This window comes from Trichechus manatus, unplaced genomic scaffold (assembly GCF_000243295.1).
Source record: "Trichechus manatus latirostris isolate Lorelei unplaced genomic scaffold, TriManLat1.0 scaffold00117, whole genome shotgun sequence".
In the NCBI taxonomy this organism is placed as follows: Eukaryota; Metazoa; Chordata; class Mammalia; order Sirenia; family Trichechidae; genus Trichechus; species Trichechus manatus.
The window spans coordinates 199,703-218,013 of record NW_004444053.1 but is presented as its reverse complement, the minus strand read 5'-3'; the positions used below and the strand labels follow the sequence as shown (position 1 = coordinate 218,013).

Below are 18,311 nucleotides of genomic sequence, written 5' to 3'. Positions count from 1 at the left end.
TTTGACCATGTAATCTATGTCTTTGGTGTCTGATTGCAATATTGATTCTCTTTTTTAGTGAAAGCTCAGACTGCTGATTTCTTGAAGTCCTGGTGGTAAACATGGGATTTATTCCATCTTGATTTCTAGGCTAGACCTATCTCCAGTAGTAGGAGCTGATGCATAAAACCCTAGCAGTTGCTGCGTAATGACTGATTTTATCTGAAATGTTCCATTATAAAATGCATTCAGAGATTTCAGAATAAAAATGGCTGAGAACTGTGAAATTCTCACTCGTTGGTAAGCTTTGATCCTCACAAAATTCTTCAAAGTTGGTATCTTAATGCTTTCTTCATTTTATAGATGATGAAAAGAAAACATGGCAAGGTTATGTAACTTTCCCAAGACTCAAATCTAGTGGGTGACAGAGCTGAGATTTGAACTCAGCTCCAGATGTATTCTGAACACACACTGACTGTCTCAACCACTCTGGTAAATGCCGCCACCTTTGAGGGACACTAAAAAGAGGTATATGGAGAGAGAAACAAGTGGTTAGGTGACTTGGTTTTATTTGATTTGTTAATAATTATTGACCTAGGGATCACGATGCGAGCTGGAACCCTTTTGCATGGCGGGCTGCAGGGCACTGGGATGAGCAGCCCTGGAGCAGGGAGGAGTGGTTGTCAGGCATCCCTGCAGCCTCCATTCTCGCTGCAGCCAGAATCAGCCCCTGGAGCCCCATGACCTGAGTTCTCCGCTGTACCCAGGGCACAGTGGCACAGGACATGGTAGAGCCACCCATTGTTGAGCTCTGCAAGCCCCTTCAGGGATGCCCTGTGCTGCCTCCTCCGAGGGGCGGCAAGGTTTGGACTTGGTTGGCACCTGGAGCCCCGCTTCGCCGGCGGACAGCGGCAGCACCGCTAGCTGCTTTGAGACACGTGCACAGACCAGGGCCGTGCAGATACTGCCACCTCTAACTTCTTCAGCCCTGAGCACCTCACCTCTGACCCCCAGCAGAGGAAATCAACATGGTCGGGAGCAGTTAAATTTCGGCTAAAACACAGGTGCAGTGCACCTGTAGGCTGACCTCACTGTTGGCATTCAACCAAATTTGGGGAGAACCAACCCAATGCTAGCATGATGCAAATATCCAAGGGCACGATTGGCACTCCTTGGCACCAAAGCTACCATACCAGCTCCTCCACAAGTGACCTCACCAACTATGACCATACTTATCTGAGGCAGAGCCCTGACCAGTGCAGCTCCCAGGGGAGCATGGAGAGCCTGGAGCCCAGTACGGGATACCCACTTTGCCATCTTCTCTCCCCTGCCAAGTCAACCAGCAGCATTGACCAGCTCAGCCACCTGCATAACAAGAGAGAGTCTGCTTACAGCTCCTTCTCCATCATCCTAGAGTATCTGCCTCCTGGCATCTCTGGTTGGGAACGTTCAGGCTCCATGCGTACCCCTTCTGCTCGAGGTGGCCTCCTGGAAGGGATGAGACATTCACTATGTCAAGATAGTCTATGAGACTCGAAGGGGAGTCTCACAAGAGTATGAGGTAAACTCTTCAGCCCTGCTTCTTCAAGGTAGGGAGGCCCGAGCATCAGCAGGTCAGAGTTACGATAAATGCCATAATGTTCCTTGGGGCAAGGGAGTGCCACCCCCATCCTGGTACCAGCAGTGCCCCAGTTCCCTGAAGACTGCCGCTGACAACCTGCCTCCTAAGGTAGTTGCACATCTTCCTCCAGCTCGGAGTGACAGGTATGCAGCCATCCGGCACAATGATCCACCCAGCTCCTGGCCTAGCCTTGATCAGAAATGGTTCTGCTAGCCTCAGTCAAACTCATCACGCTCTCTGAAGCCTCCATTCACAGAGGAACAGCTACATACTGTACTAAAGAAGAGTCCAGAGAGCAGCCCCCAGTGAAGCCCCAGTGTAATTATACCCAAAAGGCGCAGCCAGGCCAACCTCTGCTCCTGACTGGCATCTACCCTGTACCTTCTGTGGAGCCACACTTTGCCCAGGTGCCCCAGCCTTCCAGGAACAGTAATGGTATGCTCTATCCTACACTGGCCAAGGGAGTGGATATACAGCCCCTCAGGCAGCTCGTGACAGGACGGCTAACTTTGATGAGAATGGGAGCCAAAATGGGTCTAGCAGGCCTCGCTTTGCTTTCTACCAGCCTCTAGAACATGACTCACTATCCCCAGAAGAGAGGAAACCAGGAACTACAGCCAAGTTGGTCCCCTGCAAAGTCCATTTCCCATCAATGTCTGAAAATGAGGAGGATACCTCCCTGAAGAGACATCTCACACTTCCCCCAATGCAACAGCCCACATTCCAATGAGAGAAAGAGAACCCACAGCAACAAACCATATCCTAATCACTGCAGACTCAAACCCACTCAGGGTCTGGCCTGGCAAGTGGAAGACAACAGATCTTCCAGGCCCCCAGAGCCCTGGGAAGTGGATTTTCAGGAAGACCACAATGCTAACCTCCAGAGGCAGCAAGAGAGAGAAGGCTTAGGCCAGAGCCTGTCAATAAACTTTGACAAGACCAAGTCAGCCTTCTCATCTCTCCAGAACATTCCAGAAAGTCTAAGAAGGCAAAGTAGCCTGGAGCTAGGAAGGGGATCTCAGGAAGGCTACCCAGATGGCAAACCAGCCTCTATAGACAACACCAAGGCTTAGGACCCTGGAAGGGAAGTCAGTCCTGATCACAGGAGCCATTTGGACAGGCCAGTTTCCTCTCCAAGACCCGAGGGGAGAACTAGCATTAAGCCTCTTTCCACAGTTCAGACCCAACATAAAAAGAGCCCTCCTCACCACCGAGCCAGAAGACATCCAGTCTGGGTGGAAGGAGGCTCAGCTCAGGCATTGCCTCGACTCTGCAGGGCTTTCAGTACAGGAAGCACCACAGCTTGGTGCTGAAGAAGTTTTCCAAAATTGAGCAGTGAGAGCAAGGGAGCCAGAGACCCTCAAGTGTAGGCTGCTCCAGTTATGGTCAAACCTATAGGCCCAACAGGACAGTCTCAACTTCCAGTATTTCTGGGAATGAATTTGAGGAGGCAAGAGCCAATATCCTTTTTTCTGAATCCATTAAGCCTCTAGGCAATGGGGAGCTGCACTTCAAAAACGGAGAGACAAAGTTCGAAGAGATTTCCTGGTAGCCATGTGGGCAACAGCTGAAGAGGGGTGCAGATAGAGGCTGTGGCCCCCCACTCCAGGGAGGTGAGCCCCCTAGGCGGGATGCTCGCCTCCTCTGCAGCCAGAGCAACTTTCAACGCTTCAGCGAGGCCGAGAAGGCGGCTGTGGGGCTGGATGACAGGATTGTCACTCCTGAGTGGCCTCTGCTGGACGTCCGCTTCAGCTACGCCTACCAGAACGGCATCAAGGACACACAGTCCCTTGTCCTGGGGGCAACCTCCTTTCAACGGAGGGACCTCGAACTGAGGACGCCCGGGGCATCCAGGCCCTGGGCGGTCTGGCCAGCCTCAGCCCACATTGGGCTGCAGAGTCCCGAGGCGCCAGCTGTAGCCTCCCTGTCCCCTCACTCGTCCTGTGAATGGCACAGTGTGACCCTTGCCTAAAATGAACCGGCTCAGCCAGCGCCCCCTGCTGCTCGGAGAGGGGCGTGCCGGCACCTGACCCCCTGGCAGAAGAAGTATTCCTACTCAGAGCCCCAGAAGATGTACGAGGTGGGGGTCTCGGAGCAGGCCAAGCCAAAGCCTTTGGGTCCCCAGAGGAAGAGGCGTTTTCTGGAGACCACCATGGCCGATTGCCGCCGGATCTTCTAGCGCGATGGGAAGGCCTTCTGGACGCTCAGCCTGTAGAGCCCAGAGGTGAAGCAGTTCTAACAAAGTGCCCTGGCAGACGACATTCAGCCAAAGACCCGCAACCGGCCCTAGTCCTCTACCGGCTGTGGCTTCCAGAAGCCGAGAACTCTGCGGGAGCTTGCCCAGAGCTCCTATATCCAGCCTGGCCCAGTGGCGCCAGAGGGCCCCGGCCTTGCCGAGGTGTCCAGCCTTAGTTCAATGCGGGTGCCAAGCCTGCAGCCCCGCAGGGAGGCCTCCCTCCTGCTAGCCTCAGCGCCAGTGGCTGGGGGATGAGCGCCCGCGGGCCCTCAGAATCGCAGCAGCTGTTTGGCGAGCGGCCGCCTCCTCTGGGAACAAAGGCGGGGACCACCAGGCCTCGAGGGAGCCTACCGGGGCCAAGCTGCTCGGTGGAGCCAACTGCAGGCCTCAAGGTCCCCAGAGGGTGGGCAGGGCCCCTGGGGAGCCATCCTCCGGGGGAGCCACAGCTGGGAGGACCAGGAAGTCCAAGTTGGCCGAGGACTTGCTGGAGGCCGCAGACGTCCTGGCCATCCCTGCCCACATTCAGTCGAGGTCATCTCCCACTGCAGACAAAATGCACCAGAATATGCTTTTGTGGATTACAGTGCCTTTCGTCTTCTTGTGAAGGATCCATGCTCCTTGGCTGGCCCTGGATCTAGGTCACTCAGTTGTTCAGAAAGAGGCCGTCAAGGGATGCCACTGCTCACACACCATCCTAGCCCTCCTTTGGGTGGTGCAGGCTACAGAGCAATTGGTGGCCCCTCCGTTCCCAGTGGCTGTCCTAGAACCCTGGACCTTTAGAGACAAGCTAGCAGGACACCTTGCCCCAGGCCACTGCCAGCAGGAATGCAGGGCCATCTTACAGACACCAGGCTGGGACCACTGACTCCCACTCAGCTTCCCTCTGCCTTCCACTGTGCCCTCCACCTACTGCTCACACGCTGCTGCTGACCAGCAGGCTGAGAAGGATGGTCAGGCAGGGCGACAGCCTCTTTCACCTTGCACCCCTGCAATAACCCCCCGAAGCAATGGTCCCAGACTGACCTAGCCTCCAAGACTCAAAGGCCTGGAACTACCAGCCCAGAGAATGGGATAGAGTTTTTGCTGCCTCAGAGTCCTCCTCCCCCTTGAGTAAAATGGAAGTACACAGTCTGAGAGGATAGCTTTCCTGAGGAATCCTCGTCGCCAGAGTTTGTCAGTCTGAAGCAGTATAAAAAACAGCAGAGTCTTTCAAGTTCAAGCAGCACTTCTGACCCAGACACACCTGTTGGGGCCCTAAGCAGTCCCGGGAGGCTCTCCCTCCAATGCGAGTTGGTCCTGCAGGCCTCCCCACCACCTCAGGAAGATTATGAAGATGAAGTGTTTGTGAAGGACTTGCAACCCAGTGCTACTTCCAGCCCCACATTTGAAGTTCTTCCCACTCCCCCATTTCCTCCACTGAGCCTGGAAACCCCAGTGAATAGCTTCAATAACTTTCCTCCACCCCCTTCCCAAGCTGTGTGTGAGGCACATCTGGACAGTGAAGCTTATAAGGATCCCCATACCAGCAGCTCTAGCATATTTTCCAAGGTGTTGACTGCAAGTGAAAGACCAGTGCCTGGTGCAACCCATTCGGTGGGTAGTCAGATACTGACTTCTAGACCCCATGCTTCTATCAAGGCTTCAGAGGCCAACAAGGCCAACCTGCCCTCCACCATGGGTGACCAGCTCCAGCTGGCTGCGTCTCTTGGAAAGCAGCCAAGACCAGAGTGGCCACCTCCCATCTGGACCCAAAGTCTCATTCAGGATCCAGTCAGTGGAAGTCAGGGTTTAAAAAAGAAATCAGTGCTGGTCCTCGGAAGAAATCACAACAGAGGCTGTATTCAAGAAAAATGTCCACCAAGACAAATCTCTGGCAGACGTTTGGATCCAGACTCCAGAATGAAGACAACTATGGACCTGATGGAAGATTTGTTTCCCGAGATGTTAACTTGATGAAGGAAAACAGCATAAAGAGGAAGGCCATGGCAAGAGAAGTCAACGGCCCAGGATGCAAAGATAAGAGGAGTGAAGAAAAGGAAATGGTCGGGATGTTGGTTGTCTTAGACTGGGTTCTCTTGAGCAGCAAAACCAGTAAAGCGTATAAATATATACATAGACAAAGATTTATATCAAGGAAATGGCTCACATGGTTGTAGAGGCTGTAATGTCCCAATTCCCTGGGGCAAGAAAAAGGCTTCTCCTGACTCACGTAGCCGCAGGGGCTGATGAACCCATGATCGGCAGGCTGGAGAGCAAGGCTGTTGCTTACAGGCCATGAAGATCGACGAATCTTAAGATCAGCAGGCGAGACCGCAGGCAAGCTGCCAGCTGAAGTCCCAAGAACCGGAGGTCAGACAAACAGGAGCCAGCTTCAGGATCTGGAACAAGCAAAAGCCCCGGCAAGGCAAGCAGAAAAGGCCAGGCAGCAGAGGGTGGAGAGATGAAGACTGAGGGGGATGGTGAGCTGCCACAGGCCTCGCCCTCGCAGGTACCATAGCAGATCCCATCATGGGGGTGATCTTGTATCAAATCTCAACAGGGAAGTGATCATAGCGTTATACAACTGCCAAAACATGTCATGGCCCAGCCAAGTTAACACACAATCTTAACTATCACAGTCTACCTCTTGTAAACTTGGCACCTGTACCCATCTCCTTAAACCATACATAATCTCTGAATAAAGGTAATTATAAAGTCATACTTGTGCCTAACATGATACAACAAACACACATACAACGAAAAAAGCATTAACCCTGTTTACATCTTATATTTTATATGTGAAGAAAATAAAAATATTTGATGCACACATCCAAAGCGGAATTGCTCATAACAATTACAGTACTCGTTTCTGCAACTGTTCACGTGGCCATAACTGGTATTTAGAACCACCTTCTTCCACCACCCATTCGGTATTCCCTTTACCCTCAGCAAGCACCTCAGCTGGTCGTGATTTTTTGCTTGGTGGGGTGACCCAAACCTTTATTCCTGAAGGGTCTGGGCCATTAGTAGTCATGTGGGAATTGGGTTGCTGTAGTTTTCCATTGACTTTAATCACAGGGCATGGTAATACTAAGAGACGCCCTAAAGGATCTCCTGCATTCCAGACATACCATTCTTTACCTCCATTACGTAATATCAATTCAATTTCCTCTTGGTAATCAGGATCAGTCACACCAGTCAGTGCAGTAACTCCCTTCTTTGCCTGTTGATCCAGAGGCATAAGGAGCCCAAAGTGGCCAGGTGGCATTCTTAGCTTCCAGTTCAATGGAATCATTGATGTGTCTCCAGGTGGGAGCATTCCTTCCTTTGGAACTAAGACCTCTAGACCTGCAGAGCATAAGGTCACAGGGATAGGAAGCAAAAATCTTGTGAGCAGGTCACTAAGGGTAATAGTGAGTGGTGCCACTCCCATTTTCACCCCTTGATTCCTGGACCCATGAATCCTGGCTATGGGAGATACTACACCATATATTGGAAGCCGGTTGAGAGCATATACAACCCCCTGGAGAACATTGCCCCAACCCTGCAAGGTATTGTCACCTATCTGGCACTGTAATTGTGTCTTTAGGAGGCCATACCATCGTTCTATCGATCCAACTGCTTCAGGATGATGGGGAACATGGTAAGATCAGTGAATTCCACAAGCATGGGCCCACTGCTGCACTTCACTTCCTGTGAAGAGAGTCCCTTGATCAGAGGCAATACTGTGTAGGATACCATGACAGTGGATAAGGCATTCTGTAAGTCTATGGATGGTAGTTTGGGCAGAAGCATTGTGTGCAGGGAAGGTAAATCCATATCCCGAGTGTCTGTTCCAGTAAGAACAAAATACTGTTCTTCCCATGATGGAAGTGACCCAATGTAATCAACTCACCACAGGTTGCTGGCTGATCACCTCGAGGGATGGTGCCATATTGGGGACTCAGTGTTGGTCTTTGCTGCTGGCAGATTGGCCACTCAGCAGTGGCTGTAGCCAAGTTGGCCTTGGTGAGTGAAAGTCTATATTTCTGGGCTCATGCATAACCTCCATCCTTGCCACCATGGCCACTTTGTTCATGAGCCCATTGAGCAATGATGGGAGTAGCTGGGGAAAGAGGATGAGTGGTTTCCACAGACCATATCATCCTATCCACTTGATTGTTAAGATTCTCCTCTGCTGAGGGCACCCTGTGGAGAGCATTCACATGAGACACAAATATCTTCACTTCTTTCGCCCATTCAGAGAGTTCTATCCACATACCTGTTCCCCATAAACCCTTGTCTCCAATTTTCCAATCATGTTCCTTCAAATTGCTGACCATCCAGACAAACCATTGGCCACAGTCCATTATACAATCGCACATCTGGACATATCTCCTTCCAAGCAAAATGAACAACCAGGTGCACTGCTCGAAGTTCTGCCTATTGGGAAGATTTTCCTTCACCACTGTCCTTCAGGGAGGTCCCAGAAAGGGGCAGTAGTGCTGCTGCTATCCACTTTTGAGTGGTGCCTGCATGTTGCACAGATCCATCTGTCAACCAGGCACGAGTTTTCTCTTCTTCAGTCAACTGATCATAAGGAACGCCCCATGAGGCCATAGGTACAGACTGGGAGATGGAAGGTAATGTGACAAGAGAGGAGACCGTGGGCATTTGGGCCACTTCCTCATGCATCTTACTTGTGCCTTCATGTCCTACTCAGGCCCGATCTTGTATATACCATTTCCATTTAATGATGAAGTGCTGTTCTGCATGTCCAACTTTATGACTCTGTGGATCAGACAACATCCAGTTCATGATGGCAACTCAAACCACATGTTGACTTGGTGTCCATGGTTAAGTGTTCAGTCTCTACCAAGGCCCAGTAACAAGCCAAAAGCTGTTTTTCAAAAGGGGAGTAGTTATCTGCAGAGGATGGCAGGGCTTTGCTCCAAAATCTTAAGGCTCTGCACTGTTATTCACAATAGGGGTCTGCTAAATACTCCTAACAGTATCTCTTTTTGCCACGGACAGTTCAAGCACCATTGGATCAGCCAGATCATATGGCCCAAGTGGCAGAGCAGTTCACACAGCAGCCTGAACCTGTTGCAGAGCCTTCTCTTGTTCTGGGCCCCACTAAAAACTAGCAGCTTTTTGAGTCACTTGATAAATAGGCTGGAGTAGCACACCTAAATGAGGAATATGCAGCCTCTAAAATCCAAAAAGGCCCACTAGGTGTTGTGCCTGCTTTTAGTTGTGGGAGGAGCCAGATGCAATAACTTTTCCTTCATTTTAGAAGGAATATCTTGACATGCCCCATATCACTGGACCCCTAGAAATGTCACTGAGGTAGGAGGTGCCTGAATTTTTGTGGGATTAATTTCCCACCCTCTAGCATGCAGGTGTTTTACCAATAAGTCCAGAGTTATTGATGCTTCTTTCTTACTAGGTCCAATCACCCCCACCTATCTGTCAGTTTGTCATACTGTGGGGGCTTGTGTGTTGCTGTGAAGGTGAAAGCTATGCCACCAGTATTCGGATACCAGCAGGGTCACCCATGGTGGACATGTTTCAGCTGAGCTTCTAGACTAAGACAGACTAGGTAGAAGGACCCTACAGTCTACTTCTGAAAAGAATTAGCCAGTGAAAACCTTATGAATATCAGCAGAACATTGTTTGATATAGTGCCAGAAGATGAGCCCCTCAGGTTGGAATGCTCAAAAGATGCTCAAAAGATGACTAAGGAAGAGCTGCCTCCTCAGAGTCGACCTTAATGATGTGGATGGAGTCAAGCTTTTATGACCTTCATTTGCTGATGTGGCACAATTCAAAATGAGAAGAAACAGCTGCAAACATCCATTAATAATCGGAACATGAAAAGTACAAAGTATGAATCTAGGAAAATTGGAAATCATCAAAAATGAAATGGAACACATAAACATGGATATTCTAGGCATTAGTGAGCTGAAATGGACTGGTATTGGCCTTTTTGAATGGAACAATCATGTGGTCTACTATGCTGGGAATGACAACTTGAAGAGGAATGCCATTGCATTCATCATCAAAAAGAACATTTCAAGATCTATCCTGAAGTACAACGCTGTCAGTGATAGGATAATATCCATACGCCTACAAGGAAGACCAGTTAATATGACTATTATTCAAATTTATGCACCAACCACTAAGACCAATGATGAAGAAACTGAAGATTTTTACCAGCTTCTGCAGTCTGAAATTGATCAAACATGCAATCAGGATGCCTTAACAATTACTGGTGATTGGGAATGTGAAAGCTGGAAACAAAGAAGAAGCATCGGTAGCTGGAAAATATGGCCTTGGTGATAGTAGTGATGCCAGAGATGGCATGATATAATTTTGCAAAACCAACAACTTCTTCATTGCAAATAGCTTTTTTTCACTAACATAAATGGCGTCTATACACATGGACCTTGCCAGATGGAATACACAGGAATCCAATCAACTACATCCGTGGAAAGAGATGATGGAAAATCTGAGGTAGGGGCCGACTGTGGAACAGACCATCAATTGCTTATATGCAAGTTCAAGCTGAAACTGAAGAAAATTAATACAAGTCCACAAGAACCAAAGTACAACCTTGAGTATATCCCACCTGAATTTAGAGACCATTTCAAGAATAGACTTGATGTGTTGAATGCTAATGACCAAAGACCAGATGAGCTGTGGAATGACATCAAGGACATCATACATGAAGAAAGCAACAGGTCATTAAAAAGACAGGAAAGAAAGAAAAGACCAAAATGGAAGTCAGAAGAGACTCTGAAACTTGCTGTTGAACGGCAAGTAACTAAAGCAAAAGGAAGAAATGATGAAGTAAACGAACTGAACAGAAGATTTCAAAGGGAAACTCATGAAGACAAAGTAAAGTATTATAATGACACGTGCAAAGAGCTGGAGATAGAAAACCAAAAGGGAAGAACACGCTCAGTATTTCTCAAGCTGAAAGAACTGAATTAAAAATTCAAGCCTTCAGCTGAAATAGTGAAGGATTCTATGGTGAAAATATTAAACGACACAGGAAGCATCAAAAGAAGATGGAAAGAATACACAGAGCCATTAAACCAAAAAGAATTGGTCAACGTTCAACCATTTCAAGAGGTAGCATATGATCAGGAACCGATGGTACTGAAGGAAGAAGTCTAAGCTGCACTGAAGGCATTGGTGAAAAACAAGGATCCAGGAATTGACAGAATATAATTGAGAAGTTTCAAAAAACTGAAGACAGCTACCTGGCCAACTGACTGGAAGAGATCCATATTTATGCCTATTCCTAAGAAAGGTGATTCAACCGATTGCAGAAATTGTTGCACAATATCATTAATATCACACCCAAGTAAAATTTTGCTGAAGATCATTCAAAAGCGACTGTAGCAGTATACCGACAGGGAACTGCCAGAAATTCAGGCCAGATTCAGAAGAAGACATGGAACCAGGGATTGTTGATGTAAGATGGATCCTGGCTGAAAACAGAGAATACCAGAAAGATGTTTACCTGTCTTTTATTGACTATGCAAAGGCATTTGACCTTGTGGATCATAACAAATTATGGATAACATTGCAAAGAATGGGAATTCCAGAGCACTTAATTGTGCTCATGAGGAAGCTGTATATAGATCAAGAGGCAGTTGTTCGTACAGAACAAGGGAATACTGCCTGGTTGAAAGTTAGGAAAAGTGTGTGTCAGGGTTGTATCCTTTCACCATACTTATTCAATCTGTATGCTGAGCAAATAATTGGAGAAGCTTGGATTATATGAAGAAAAACTGGGCATCACAATTGGAGGAAGACTCATTAACAACCTGGGTTATGCAGATGACAACCTTGCTTGCTGAAAGTGAAGAGGACTTGAAGCACTTACTGCTGAAGACCAAACCCCACAGCCTTCAGTATGGATTACACCTCACCATAGAGCAAGCAAAAATCCTCACAACCGGACCAATAAGCAGCATCATGATAACTGGAGAAAAGATTGAAGTTGTCAAGGATTTCATTTTACTTAGATCCACAATCAATACCCACGGAAGCAGCAGTCAAGAAATCAAAAGGTGCATTGTATTGGGCATATCTGCTGCATAAGACGTCTTTGAAGTGTTGGAAAGCAAAGACATCACCTGGAAGACAAAGGTGTGCCTGACCCAAGCCATGGTATTTTCAATTGCATCATATGCATGTGAAAGCTGGGCAATGAATAAGGAAGACCAAAGAAGAACAAACGTCTTTGAATTGTGGTGATGGCAAAGAATATTGAATATACCATGGACTGCCAAAAGAACGAACAAATCTGCCTTGGAAGAAGTGCAACCAGAATGCTTCTTAGAAGCAAGGATGGCGAAGCTATGTCTTACATATTTTGGACATGTTGTCAGGAGGGATCAGTCTCTGGAGAAGGACATCATGCTTGGTAAAGTACAGGGTCAGTGAAAAAGAGGAAGACCCTCAACGAGGTGGATTGACACAGTGGCTGCGACAATGGGATCAAGCATAACAATGATTGTGGGCATGGTGCAGAACCAGGCAGTGTTTCATTCTGTTGTACATAGGGTAGCTATGATATGGAACTGACTCGAAAGCACCTAACAACAACAACAACAGGTCCAATCAGCATAATGCCATCAATGTAATGGACCAGTGTGATGTCTTGTGGAAGGGAAAGGCGATCAAGGTCCCTGCTGACTAAATTATGACTTAAGGCTGGAGAGTTGATGTATCCCTGAGGTAGGCAACTGAAGGTGTATTGCTGGCCTTGCCAGCTAAAGGCAAACTGCTTCTGATGGTCCTTTGAAACAGGTATGGAGAAAAAGGCATTAACCAGATCAATAGTTGCATACCAGTTACCAGGAGATGTATTAATTTGCTCAAGCAAGAAGACTACATCTGGAAAGGAAGCTGCAATTGAAGTCACCACCTGGTTAAGTTTTCAATAATCCACTATCATTCTCCATGATCCATCTGTTTTTTGCATAGGCCAAATAGGCAAGTTGAATGGGGATGTGGTGGGAATCACCACCCCTGTATCCTTCAAGTCCTTGATGGTGGCAGTAATCTCTGCAATCCCTCCAGGAAAGTGGTATTGCTTTTGGTATACTATTTTCCTATGTAGGGCAATTCTAGTGGCTTCCACATGGCTTTTCCTACCATAATAGCCCTTACTCCATTTGTCAGGGATCCAATGTGGGAGTGCCATCTGTAGCTGACTATATCTATTTCAAGTATGCATTCTGGAACTGGAGAAATCACTACAGGATGTGTTTGGGGACCTACTGGACCTACTGTGAGACTGACATGAGCTAAGACTCCATTAATAACCTGACCTCCATATGCCCCCACTCTGGTGGGCCACAGTGACATTTTGGGTCTCCTGGAATTAGTGTCAGTTCAGAGCCAGTATCCAGTAATCCCCAAAAGTATGATTATCTCCATTTCCCCAGTGAACAGTTACTCTTGTAAAAGGACATAGATCCTTTTGGGGAAGGCTGGGAGAAATGTTAACGGTATAAGTTTTGGGCAGTGTATTGGAGTCCTTCCTCAAGGAGACGTGGGCTCCCCTTCAATCAAGGGGTTGTGGGATCTGTAAACTCACTCAAGTCTGGGAACTGACTGAGGGGCTGTGACTCTCTATTCTGGTGATTCAAGTTAGACTGCTGTTCACTTGACCTAGAATTCATCCATTTGTACAGATCAAGTAAATATTTAGTAATTTTCTATCTATTTCACTCCTAGTGTCACCAGGACTAAGTAGCCATCGTCATAAATCCATATGAATGAGACTATTCTGATTACTGCTTTGATTCTCTTATCAATTATGGTAACCATGCCCACCTTGTCTTTGTCAAATGACTGACGCCACTTGGCCCCTACCACCACAGGCTCCAATCAGCCCCATTGCAATTAGGTGTCTTAATTCAGTTAGGACAGTTCCGCTGTCAAATCTGACTTACATAAAATAGCAATCGCTGCAGTCTTCAAGGATGCTGGGGCTCCCTTCACGAATTTGTTCCTCACAGTTGTGGTAAAAGGTGTGTTCTCTGGGCAGTCTATGTGTGGATCTGTGGGTCTAAACTGATAAATCCAGTCTAGCATGCCAATTTCCCTAAGCCTTTGGATACTTTCCTCTACAGTATACTATGGCAGGTCTGGTATTTTAACTTGATTTAGTGTAGGTCACTGTGCAATCCATGCTTCAGCAACCCAACCAAATAAACTATTAGATCCTTTCTAACTTCTCGAGTTGAAACATTGAATGAAGAATCTGTGCTTAATGAGCCCATATCAAGAAACTCAGACTGATCCATCTTTATGTTCCTTGCACGATTATCCAACACCCTTAATAGCTGTTCCCACATGTATTCCCCAGGTTTCTGTTTGTACATATTACAAAAGTCAAGCAGTTCTTTCAAAGTGTAGTGTACTTCCTCCTGCGTTCCTCTTTGTACTTCACCTTTTGGGGCTTGCTGGGACTTAACTCTAGTTATAGATCTAGAAGCCAAAATCAGTGGGAAAATGTTTTGAGAACATTCAGCATTGTCTTGTAAAGTATCTGCCTCAGGTGATGTCCCAGGCAATGACTCAGACCAAGATGCTTTAGCTGCAGCTGGGTTACTCTCATTAGATGGGAGTGGAGGGGCTAATGGTTCTATTGACAGGAATGATTCAATGGAATCTAAGGGCTCAATGTCTCCATCTTCCTGATTATCTGCCCATATGTCCCCATCCTAGGTTTCAGGACCCCATTTCTTCCCAATCAATGCCCTCACTTTAACTTTAGACACCTCTCAAGGTTGGCAGTTAAATTGGCATTGTAATTTAGCCGCTCTTATAATAAGACTCTGGGTTTGATTTTCAGCAATATCAGCTCTGTTACTACAAGAAATAAGACTTTCTTTCAAGGCACAAGTGGAAACTTTGAGGTCATTTATGTGGCACTTGAGCTTTGACTCTGAAGCCCTGAGCTCATCTCTTTCTTTCACCAGTTTGTCTAGCAAAAGTAGGACCAACCAACCAGCTTCCTTATACTTTCCATTATGACAAAATCATAGAAAGGTATCATCCATGCAATCACCCAGAGCCTCGTCTTTCACCAATACCTGATCTATTGGTGGTGATATTTTGCATATTTGCATTGCCACCTCACACTATGGATTAGCAGTGTCCTCTTTACTACTAACATCAGTGTTATCAACATCTTTAACCAGACCTGAGAACCAATTTAGAAAATTCATCCTTACAATTTTGTTTCTCTAGAACCACTCTCAGTACCAAATGTCTTAGGCTGGGTTTTCTAGAGAGGCAAAACCAGTAAAGCGTATAAATACATAGAGAAAGAGATTTATATCAAGGAAATGGCTTACACGGTTTTTAGAGGCTGTAATGTCCTAAGTCTGTGGGACAGGAAAAAGGCTTCACCTGACTCATGTAGCTGCAGGGGCTGGCGAACCCAAGATTGGCAGGCTAGAGAGCAGGGCTGTTGCTTACAGGCTGTGTAGATTGATAAATCTCAAGATTGGCAGGCAAGACTGCAGGCAAGCTGCCAGCTCAAGTCCCTAGAACTAGAGGTCAGATGAACAGGAGCCAGCTGCAGGATCTGGAACAAGCAGAAGCCCCAGCAAGGCAAGCAGGAAGGGCCAGGCAGCAGAGGGTGGAGAGATGAAGCCTAAGGGGGGGCAGTGAGCTGCCACAGGCCCTGCCCTCACTGGTACTACAGCAGATCCCATCATGTATCACATCTCACCAGCGAAGTGATTGCAACATTTTACAACTGCCAAAACACTGAGAATCATGGCCCAGCCAACTTGACACACAATCTTAACCATCACATTGGTCAACTGTCCTGCTTACTGCAATGTGTCCGCCCCCAAGGCTGAGCTTCTGAACAAAATCAAAGATATGCCATAAGAGGTGAATAAGGAAGAGGAGCAGGCAGATGTCAGTGAAAAAGAAGGTGGAGCTCTTTGGAAGCCACACCCAAAAGCTTGAGATCTTCTGGGAAGTGAAAAGGAGTCTGCTGATGGACGTCAAGCTCAATAACCACTTGGGAGAAGAGGTGGAGGCTTTGATCCGTGAGTTCTGCAAGCCAGTGAGTGTGACAAGTAAAAGATGTTCATAGGGGACCTGGACAAAGTGGTAAACCTGCTGCTGTCCCTGTCTGTCGGGTCGCCTGGCCTGTGCTGAGAACGTCCTTACTGGCCTTGGGGAAGATGTTAGTAATGAAGAACGGAGCTCTCTCAGCGAGAAGAGAAAGGTCCTGGCTGGGTAGCACGAGGAAGCCCAGGAGCTCAAGGAGAACCTCGACTGAAGAGAATGGGTGGTGCTGGAAATCCTCGCCAATTATCTTTCAGAGGAGTAACTCCAGGAATACCAGCATTTTGTGAACATGAAGTCAACACTCCTTGCTGAGCAGTGAAAACTGCATGGCAAGATCAAACTGTGCCAGAAGCAGGTCAAGAGTCTGCTGGAGAGCCTTCCCTCGGATTTCATTCCCAAGGCAGGGGCCCTGTGTAGCCCACAAACACTGAGTGAAATGGCTTCTTCTGGGGGATACACTTTCACTAGTATTTATCCAGCATTAACCTCTCCACTTTAACCCCTTCTACAACACTCAACCGAAAGATCATCTTTTCTCTCAACACTATTTATTCTGAAAGATGTTACAGGACAAACCACTGTATAAACTATATGGGTTATTGGGGGTTTTCTGGATAAAAGGAAACAAATTCTGTCCAGGAAAAAGCCTATTTTTCTTTCTCTCCTTTCATGATTAAGCTTCTGAGAGCTCGAATGCTGTTGGGAACTTACCCCTTTCTACTATTATTTTGTAGTGGAAAGAAAATTAATGGAACTGTGAGAACTGGTTGGAGGGTGTTTGATTGATCATTTAATTTTTAATAGGCCGAGGCAACATAGATCAATGTGTGCCACCCTCCGGAATGTATCCACAATGGTCTTTCTTTCTTGTGGGCACAGTATCCTGATGGCAGTGTACAAGTCCTCATCAACGAAGGGTATGCAACATAAAGCCATAAAAAGACACACACGTGCGCACACACACATGCACGCTCAGCCTGAGAGAAAGAATTGTAAAACCTTGAACATTGTTATTATTTATATTTTTAAAAATGAGAAAAGATCGTTTTGTTTGCATGCTAACCACTTACTTGATTCTATTTTGTGATGCGCATAGACAATTACATTTGAGCTTAGTATTTTGTGAAAACCTTAATGAAAATGAAGAATTCCAAAGATTAAAAAAAATTATAATTATTATTGACCTATACAACTTAGCATTTTTAAGTTCTTGGTTCACATATTTATTTACTGAAACCATAAGGAAAGATAAATAATACTTAGCATGCTTGAAGTGAACTAAGGCAGCATCCCCTGCCGTGGATGTGACTTCAGAAAGGTCCCTGATGTGCAAAAGAATCACCTACAATGACAAAAACTTTACTCTTCATAGTTTCATGTCTTTATCTTAAGGTGTTGTTATTGTTACTGTGGTTAGTCGACTTTGAGTAGATTCTGAACCATGACGACCCCATGTGTTACAGAGTGGAATTATGACATAGGGTTTTCTTGGATGTAATCATTGCTAGAGGTTAAAATGCAAAACGCCTTAATAGGTGGGGCAATATACTGAAATATCATCATTCAAGCAGGTATTTACAGAACTTCACAAGTTAAAGAGTGGCAAGTACTCTAACAGAAGTGTCTTGGGTCTGTTTTCCTGAAAGTAAAGTCTGAGATGGGATTCTTATGTAAATGGTATATTGAGTGGATGCCCTCAGATGCAACCTGTGAGGTAAGCCAGGACAGAATACGGGAAGCAGAACCTCAGTCTGATCCTATGGAGCGGCTCTGGAGTAAGAAAAGCTCCAAGAAGGTGAGGAAAGATGTTGGTCTTTTGTAACCCAAATAAGCCAGTCATTGACTCCCAGTTTTAACTACCACCCCTATCCTGCCTGTGTAATTTGGAATCTCGCAGTCCTAGGCATTGTCAGTAGAGGTGACTTCCAGGGTATCAGAGTAACTCCTGGGAGAGGTTATAGTTGTGAATCATCAGAAGTCTGACTCAGAACAGCACAGGGTAAGGGGGAATGCATCATCATTACCATCTACTCCAAAAAAAAATTGGACAAAATGCTCTGAAGAAACAGAAAGGAAAAAGTTTCTTTTGACCAGATGGAAAGGTAATTTTTTGGTTATTAACACCATAATACAAATGAGGTAGTGAAGAGTTAAATTTTATAAAGGAATGTTGGAGAGGGGAAGGGAAGAGGGAGAGAGAGAGGGAAGGAGAAAGGGAGAGAAAGTATCAGAGGGGAAAAGGAATGGAATGAATTAACCAAAACCAAACCAAAGCCACTGCAATCTAGTCAATTTCGAATCACAGTGACCCCGTAGGACAGAGTATAACTGCCCCATAGTGTTTCCAAGGCTGTATCTTTACAGAAGCTGACTGCCACATCTTTCTCCCTCAGAGCT

At 46.6% G+C, this 18,311-nt stretch overlaps 1 pseudogene; it reads left to right on the top strand.

The window, feature by feature from the left end:
* Positions 1-739: 739 nt before the first annotated feature.
* LOC101354959 (protein Shroom3-like) lies at positions 740-17,774 on the top strand (annotated as a pseudogene).
* The last annotated feature ends 537 nt before the right edge of the window (positions 17,775-18,311 follow it).